We start from the raw sequence: 9,333 nt of genomic DNA, 5'->3' as shown, positions 1-9,333 counted from the left end.
TGTCTGTTTCTCCTCTGAGTAAGCAGACTGATTTTTTTTCTTCTTCACTCACAGTTATAAATAACAGGAAGGTAACACCCAGCTGCAAGATCCAATGTTAGCTGATATGTTGTAGGAGGAGCATGACTAAACCAGTGCCCATAGAGTAAGAAGAGAATTGAAATCAGTTAACTTATTTAATTTTTTAAATCAATATAAACTTAAGAATCAAATAATGATGAGATGTGCTGAACAATTATTAATCATTACTTGCACAAGAAACTCTACACAGTAATCTTTTTTATTTTTCTATTATGAAGCCAATCTCAATCAAACATCAGTTGAAACAACTACCTTACAATAAAAACACACACATAAAAAAGTGTTTAATAAGGAGTTTTCAAAATGCTATCCCTTAATATATAATTAAAACCTCAAAAGAACATATATTTCCTTTTTCACATTTCCCACCAGTGAAATTATTTTGCTTTACAGATCTTACAGTGGTAAAATCCTGAACAGGATACCAAAATCAGACATTTAGCAAAGTCCTTATTGGAGGTTAACTATTAATAGCTTAAGGACACCATATGCAATCTGCAAACAGACTTTGAGTGCTTACATTTTGTCCTTATTTATATAACTTTTAGAGTACTCTCAAAATGTAACTGATACATATTTTACATATTTCACTTAACTTACTATCTTATTCAGCATTATTCATAAAAGAAAAACCTATAAACAACTTAAATTATAACAAATTCAGAAAGAGTAAGGGAAATTATTATGCGATGCTACATGGTTATATTGTGAGGTCAAAAGTTTAATATGTACTATGATGCCAGCAAAATGGTGAGCTAGGAGGACTAATTTCTCCCAAAGAAAGATGAAAAAAGAGAGAGAAAACAGCTGAAAAACCTCATAGGAGATCTGGAGAACAGTCATACTAAGATCTACAGCAACAAAGTAAATAGGCAATTAGGAAAAATTCAGAACAGAGTGTGACAGGGAATTTCATTGTGCATCACTCACCTGTACCCTCCTCCAGTCTGGAGCAGTGCAGTTTTGATCAGCTCCCAGTGGCCTCCCTCAAACAGAAGTGATCACAGAAAACCTGTGTGCAATGTGCCAACCTATTTGGGGTCTGTTTGGAGATCACTGTTCCACTTAACTCTAAACTTAAACTGAAGCGCAGCTAGAGGGGCTATTACAGATTCAGGGGGACTATATATATATATATGGAGTGAGTGTTAGTTGCTCAGCCATGTCTGACTCTTTGCAACCCTATGGGCATGGCCCACCAGGTTCTTCTGTCCATGGAATTCTCCAGGCAAGAATACTAGAGTGGGTTGCCAGTCCCTTCTCCAGAGGATCCTCCCGACCCAGGGATTGAACCCAGGTTTCCTGCATTATAGGCAGATTCTCTACCATCTAAGCCACTGGGGAAGCCCATATATATATGGGGCCAAGGACAAAGGAATAAGGAAGGAGACAGAGACTAGACCAAGTATTAGTAAAACCCTGAGTAGAACTGGGGTGTGGATTTCGGTGGGTGGGGGAGACATAAAGCATTGAAAAACAGTCATAAATACACCAGAATCAGAAAGCCACCCACGGGCCAGGCAAGATGCTGACTCAGAAATGAACTGAGACCCCTCAGTTTTCCTGTTGGGCTAAAACCAGGACTGGAAGCATACGAAGCAAACTAATGAAGGAAATCATGACAAGGAACAAATCTACCAAGAGGATTTGCCTTGTTTGTCAAACAAGTTGTTTAAAGTACTCAACTTTAACACCTTCACAAAGGACCACACACCAGAACACATGCATGTATGGATGGGGCAGAGCAGCCATCAGAGAGGGGCCAGAGGAGCAGGGTCTGGAGCTCTGACAAGTGTGCCAGGGTTGCACCACATGCACGGGCATCCATGCCAGGGACTGCTCCAACACGCCTTCCTCCAGCTCTGCTCCCCTCTGGGGCAAAGGTGCCAGCGTCAGGGATTGGGGGGGGGGGGCGGGGTGCACACTTACAAGGGGTGGAACTAAATTGAGGCTGACCTCCATGGCTTCTGCTCCAGCCCCTTGGGACCTGCCTAGCCCAGTAGGGTTGGGACAGTCAGTGAGCACAGGAGAAGGCTTTGCACACACTGGGCTCCGGTTCTTGCCTCCCCCAACCCCTCCCATCAAGGTGACAGTTGCCAGCATGCCCTGGGAAGGGGTGACCCTGCCCACCTCAGCTCCAACTCTGCCTCAAAGCTTCTAGGCACACAGATTGTGCAAAGATGCATCCACACAAGGACACCGCTGTAAGAACAAATCAGGAAACTTTTTCACCTAATTTCATAGGGACAGAGAAAGTAAAGCAAAATGAGAAGACAGAGGAATTTGTCTCAAATGAAACAATAAGAAAAACACCTGAAAAAATCCACTAAAGAGATAGAGATGAATAATTTATCAAAATAATTCATTTACCAGAATTCAGAATAGTAATTAAGAATGCTTCTCTAACTAGGAAATAGAACATAAAAACATTCACATGATAGGGGTTCCAGAAGGAGAAGAGAAAGGAAAAGGGGTGCAAAATGTATGTGGTGAAATTATGGGTAAAATCTTTCTGAACCTGGGACTTCCCTGGTGGTTCCAGTAGTGAGGACTCTGTGCTTCCACTGCAGGGGGTACAGGTTCTGAACCTGGTCAGGGAACTACTTATCAAAGGTGATTAAAACCATGACACAGGGGATGTTCCTGGATTACCTGGGTCACCCTAGTGTAATCACAAAGTCCTGGGACCTGGGAGGACTGTAATCGAAGAGAAGGCGGAAAGATAGGAGCATTGGAAAAGAGACTCCAAGATGTGATGTGCTGTCTCTGAAGAGGGTAGAAGAATCTACAATAGAAAAAATGAGGTGTTCAGTCTCTCAGTTGTGTCCAACTCTTTGCCACCCTATGGACTGCAGCACCCTATGGACTACACCCTCTGTCCTCACTATTTCCCAGAGTTTCCTCAAATTCATTTCCATTGAGTCAGTGAAGTCCTCCAACCATCTCGTCATCTGTCAGCCCTTCTCCTCCTGCCTTCAATCTTGCCCAAAATCAGGGTCTTCTCTAATGAGTCAGCTCTTAGCATCAGGTTGCCAAAGTATTGGAGCTTCAGGTTCAGCATCAGTCCTTTCAATACATATCAGGGTTAGAACTAGGATTTCCTTCAGGGTGGACTGGTTTGATCTTCTTTCAGTCCAAGGGACTCCCAAGAGTCTTCTCCAGCACCACAGCTCAAAAGCATCAATTCTTCAATGCTCAGCTTTCTTTATGGTCCTACTCTCACATCCATACATGACTATAGGAAAAGCCACAGCTTTGATTCTATGGACTTGGTCAGAAAAGTGATGTCTCTGCTTTTCAATATGCTGTCTAGGCTTCTCATAGCTTTTTTCCCAAGGGGCAAGTGTCTTTAATTTCCTGGCTGTGGTCACAGTCTACATTAATTTTTAGCCTGAGAATGTGAAGTCTGTCACTGTTTCCATTTTTTCCCTATCTATTTTCCATAAAGTTATTGGACCAGATGCCAAATCTCAGTTTTTGAGTGTTGAGTTTTAAGCCAACTTTTTCACTCTTCTCCTTCACTTTCATCAAGAGGCTCCTCAGTTCCTCCTCACTTTTGCCAGAAGGGTAGTGTCACCTGCATATTTGAGATTACTGATATTTCTCCTGGCAATCTTGATTCCAGCTTGTGATTCATCCAGTCCTGCATTCACATGATGTACTCTGCATATAAATTAAATAAGCAGGATACAGTAATATACAGCCTTGACATACTTCTTTCCCAATTTTGAAGCAGCCCATTGTTCCATATCCAATTCTAACTGTTGCTTCTTGGCCTGCATACAGGTTTCTCAGGAGGCTAGTTAGGTGGTCTGGCATTCCTATCTCTTTAAGAATTTCCCACAGTTTGTTGTGACCCACACAGCCAAAGGCTTCAGCATAGTCAGTGAGGAGAAGTGGATTTTTTCTGGAATTCTCTTGCTTTTTCTATGATCTCCCATGGATGCTAGCAATTTGATATCTGGGCCTCTGCCTTTTCTAAATCCAACTTGTACATTTGGAAGTCGTTGGCTCACATACTGTTGAAGTCTAGCTTGAAGGATTTTGAGCATTAATTTGTTAGCATGTAAAAAGAGTGCAGTTTGCCATATTTTGAACATTCTTTGCAATTGCCCTTCTTTGGGATTGAAATGAAAACTGACATTTTCTACAGTTTTCCAAATTTGCTGGTAAATTGAGTGCAACACTTTAATGGCATCATCTTTTAGGCTTTAAAATAGTTCCGCTTGAAATCCACCATCTCCACTACCTTTGTTCATACTAATGCTTCCTAAGGCCCACTAGACTTCACACTCCAGGATGTCTGGCTGGAGGTAAGTGACCACACCATAGTGGTTATCTGGATCATTAAGACATTTGTAGTTAATTCTTCTGTTTATTCTTGCCATCTGTTCTTAATCTCTTTTGCTTCTTTTAGGTCCATACTGTTTCTGTCCTTTACCGTGCCCACCCTTGCATGACATTTTCCCTTGGTATCTCTAATTTTCTGAAGAGATCGCTAGTCTTTCTCATTCTATTGTTTCAATCTATCTCTTTGCATTGTTCACTTATGAAGGTGTTCTTATCTCTCTTTGCTAGTCTTCAGAACTCTACATTGCCTATATATATTCTCTTCAGTTGCCTATACATTTCCCTTTCTCCTTTGCCTTTCACTCCTCTTTTTTCTCAGGTATTTTTAATGCCTTCTCAGACAACCATTTTGTCTTCATGCATTTCTTTTTCTTGGTGATGGTTTCAGTCACTGTCTACTGTACAATGTTATGAACCTCCATCAACAGTTCTTCAGGAACTCTGTATCAGATCTAATCTTTAATCTATTTGTCACTTCCATTGTATAACCATTTGATTTAGGTCATACCTGAATGGCCATCACAACAAACTGTGGAAAATTCTTCAAGAGATGGCAATACCAGACCACCTGACCTACCTCCTGAGAAATCTGTATGCAGGTCAACAAGCAACAGTTAGAAATGGACATGGAATAACAGACAGTTTCCAAATCAGGAAAGGAGTACATCAAGGCTGTATATCATCACCCTGCTTATTTAACTTATATGCAGAGTACATCATGAGAAATGCTGGGCTGGATGAAGCACAAGCTGGAATCAAGATTGCTGGGAAAAATATCAATAACGTCAGATATGCAGATGACACAACCATTATGGCAGAAAGCAAAGAAGAACTAAAGAGCCTCTTGATGAAAGTGAAAGAGGAGAGTGAAAAAGTTGGTTTAAAGCTCAACATTCAGAAAACTAAGATCATGGCATCTGCTCCCATCACTTCATGGCAAATCGATGGGGAAACAATGGAAATAGCGAGAGATTTTATTTTGGGGGGCTCCAAAATCACTGCAGATGGTGACTGCAGCCATGAAATTAAAAAAACCCTTGCTCCTTGGAAGAAAAGCTATGACACACTTAGACAGCATATTAAAAATCAGAGACATTACTTTGCCAACAAAAGGCCATCTAGTCAAAGCTATGGTTTTTCCAGTAGTCATGTATGGATGTTAGAGTTGGGCTATAAAGGAAGCTGAACACTGAAGAATTGATGTATTTGAACTGTGGTATTGGAGAACACTCTTGAGAATCCCTTTGACTGCAAGGAGATCCAACCAGTCCATCGTAAAGGAAATCAGTCCTGAATATTCATTGCAAGGACTGATTCAGAAGCTGAAACTCCAATAATTTGGCCACCTAATGTGAAGAACTGACTCATTGGAAAAACCCCTGATGCTGAGAAAGATTGAAGGTGAGAGGAGAAGGGGACGGCAGAGGATGAGATGGTTGGATAGCATCACTGATTCGATGAATATGAGTTTGAGTAAGCTCCAGGACTTGGTGGTGGACAGGAAAGCCTAGTGTGCTGCAGTCTATGGGGTCACAAAGAGTCGTTCACAATTGAGTGACTGAACTGAACTGACCTGAATTGCCTAGTTGCTTTCCCTAGTACAGGGAGGAAGCACAGTCCCACCCGTTAGCATAAAATTGGATAAAAGATTTACTGAACATGGCCCTGCCCACCAGAGCAAGACTCAGTTTTCCCCACAGCCAGTCCCTCCCATCAGGTAGCTTGCACAAGCCTCTTATTCTCATCCATCACAGGGCAGACAGAAGGAGCAAGAATCTCAATACTATGGCCTCCAGAATGAAAACTGCAATCACAGAAAACTAACTAAAATAATCAGATGGATCAAAGCCTTGTGAAAGTAACTATCAGTTCAGTTCAGTCGCTCAGTCTATAAGTCATGCCATTCAGGGCCACCCATGATGGACAGGTCCTGGTAGAGAGTTCTGATAAAATGCAGTTCACTGGAGAAGGAATGGCAAACCACATAGTATTCTTGCCTTAAGAACCCCATTAACAGCATGAAAAGACAAAAAATATGACAGTGAAAGATGAGCACCCCGGGTTAGTAGGTGCCCAACATGCTACTAAGGAAGAACAGAAATGTACCAGTGGAAAGACAGAAGAGGATGAGCCAATGCAGAACAACAGCCAGTTGTGGGTGTGTCCAGTGGTAAAAGTAAAGTCTGATGCTTTGAAGAATGATATTGCATAGGAAGTTGGAATGTTAGGTCCATGAATCAAGGTAAATTGGATATGGTCAAACAGGAGATGGCAAGTGTAAACATCAACATTTTATGAATCAGTGAACTAAAATGGGCTGGAATGGGCAAGTTTAATTCAGATGACCATTATATCTACTACTGTGGGCAAGAATTCCTTAGAAGAATTGGAGTAGCCCTCATTGTCAAGAGAAGAGTCTGAAATGCAGTACATGGGTGCAATCTCAAAAACAGCAGAAGGATCTCAATTCATTTCCAAAACAAACTATTCAGCATCACAGTAATCCAAGTCTATACCCCAACTTCGAATTCCAAAGAAGGTAAAGTTGAATGGTTCTGTAGACCTACAAGACCTTCTAGATCCAACACCAAAAAGAAGAAATGTCCTTTTCATCATAGAGGACTGTGAAGCAAAAGTAAGAAGTCAAGAGATACCTGAAGTAACAGGCAAGTTCGGCCTTGGAGTACAAATGAAGCAGGGCAAAGACTAAACAGAGTTACAAAAAGAATGCTCAGGTCTTAGCAAATGCCCTCTTCCAACAACACAAGACCTGGTCTTTAGGAGTTGGAAAAGGTAAGAGAACAGATTTTCCCCTACAACCTCCAGAAAAGAAAGCACGCCTGCTAACACTTCAACTTTAACCCATGGATCCAGATTTTTAATTTCTGACCTCCAGAAATATAAAACAATACATTATTTTTGTTTTCATCCATGAAGGTTTTGGTCATTTGTTGTAGCAGCAACAGTAAGTAATACAGATGTGATTCAAGTCAGCCCCACCTCTGTCTGCTGCATCATAGGTTTTCCTCTCTCTGCCGGACTGTTCCTCCAACCTCAGAGGCAGGCAGTCCTCTGCTGCATCAGGGAAACTTGTCTCTTGATTCCACTTCTCTCCTCAGAGACTGCGCAAATCTGTGGTCCTCGTTACAGCAAAGTCTTTGAAAACTGTGTATACGCTGCTTCCCATTGGTGTCTTGCACCATTTCTTGAACCCACTCTACTCAGGTTTTGCTCTCACCACTCTATCAAAGCTGCCCTTGACCTTGCCAAGGTTAACTGCCCAATCCAGTGGTCAGTTTCAGTCTTCTCTGACTTGTCCCCTTGTTAGCATTGGTCTCTTTTATCTTCCAAACATCTGCTTCACATGCCTTCTAAGAACAATCCCTCCTTCCTCACGCACCAATCCTTCTCAGCCTCTTTTGCAGATTCCTCCATTTTTTTTTTTTAGTTTTTTTTTAATTTTTATTTTCTTTTTATTAGTTGGAGGATAATTACTTCACAACATTTCAGTGGGTTTTGTCATACATTGACATGAATCAGCCATAGAGTTACACGTAATCCCCACCCCAATCCCCCCTCCCACCACCCTCTCCACCCCACTCCTCTGGGTCCTGCTGCTATCCAAAAGTCTACAAGCAATAAATGTTGGAGAGGGTGTGGAGAAAAGGGAACTCTCTTACACTGTTGGTGGGAATGCAAACTAGTACAGCCACTATGGAAAACAGTGAGGAGATTTCTTAAAAAACTGGAAATAGAACTGTCACATGACCCAGCAATACCACTTCTGGGCATACACACTGAGGAAACCAGATCTGAAAGAGACACGTGCACCCCAATGTTCATTGCAGCACTGTTTATAATAGCCAGGACATGAAAGCAACCTAGATGCTCATCAGCAGACGAATGGATAAGGAAGCTGTGGTACATATACACCATGCAATATTACTCAGCCGTTAAAAAGAATTCATTTGAATCAGTTCTAATGAGATGGATGAAACTGGAGCCTATTATACAGAGTGAAATAAGCCAGAAAGATAAAGAACATTACAGCATACTAACACATATATATGGAATTTAAAAAGATGGTAACGATGGCCCTATATGCAGGGCAGAAGAAGAGACGCAGAAGTACAGAACAGACTTTTGAACTCTGTGGGAGAAGGTGAGGGTGGGATGTTTCAAAAGAACTCCATATTGTTTTTTTAAATCACCTTCTTAATGCTGGGTTCTCATGAATCTTAACTTCCCTATCTATACCACTCACTGTATAACATATCTCTGATTTTCTAGTCTCGTGGCTTTAAGAGGCAACTAAGATTAACAAACCACAAATTAAATATTTTATCTAAACCTTTTCTCTGATAGAATTCTATGTCCAGCTGTGTGCATGCATCTTCACTTGGGTACCTAAAGGCACCTCAAAGATGCAGATCTATAATGGAACTGCTAATCTTCCCGCAGAAGTGTGCTCCCCTACAGTGTCTCCATCTGAGAAAATGGCATCTCCATCTCCTGTCCCTTAGCCACAAACATCTGGAGTCAACTTTGATTCCCCTTTTCCTTTAACTGTATGTCCAACATGTTAGACAGTCTAATTCATGCTTCCCTTAAAATAAATCCCTATTCTAACAACTCTGACCATGTTTACTGCTCCTTTTGTGGTCCAAGCCAACATCGTCTGTCACCTAAATTCCTATAGAGTCCTAAAAGAGGGCTCTTTTTCCTCTTTTCTTCTCAACATAACAACCAGGTTGATTTTTTTAAAACTCATGTCTCTTTGTGTAACTGCTCAGCTCAAAATACAAAATTTCATTCTCCATTTCTCTCACAGTAAACTCCTTTTAAATGCCTATGTGACACAGATCCACTGGCCCAACTGGTCCCACTGGCCCCACTGGCTCT

Source organism: Muntiacus reevesi, chromosome 2, assembly GCF_963930625.1.
Source record: "Muntiacus reevesi chromosome 2, mMunRee1.1, whole genome shotgun sequence".
NCBI lineage: Eukaryota > Metazoa > Chordata > Mammalia > Artiodactyla > Cervidae > Muntiacus > Muntiacus reevesi.
Note: the sequence above shows the minus strand (reverse complement) of the source record.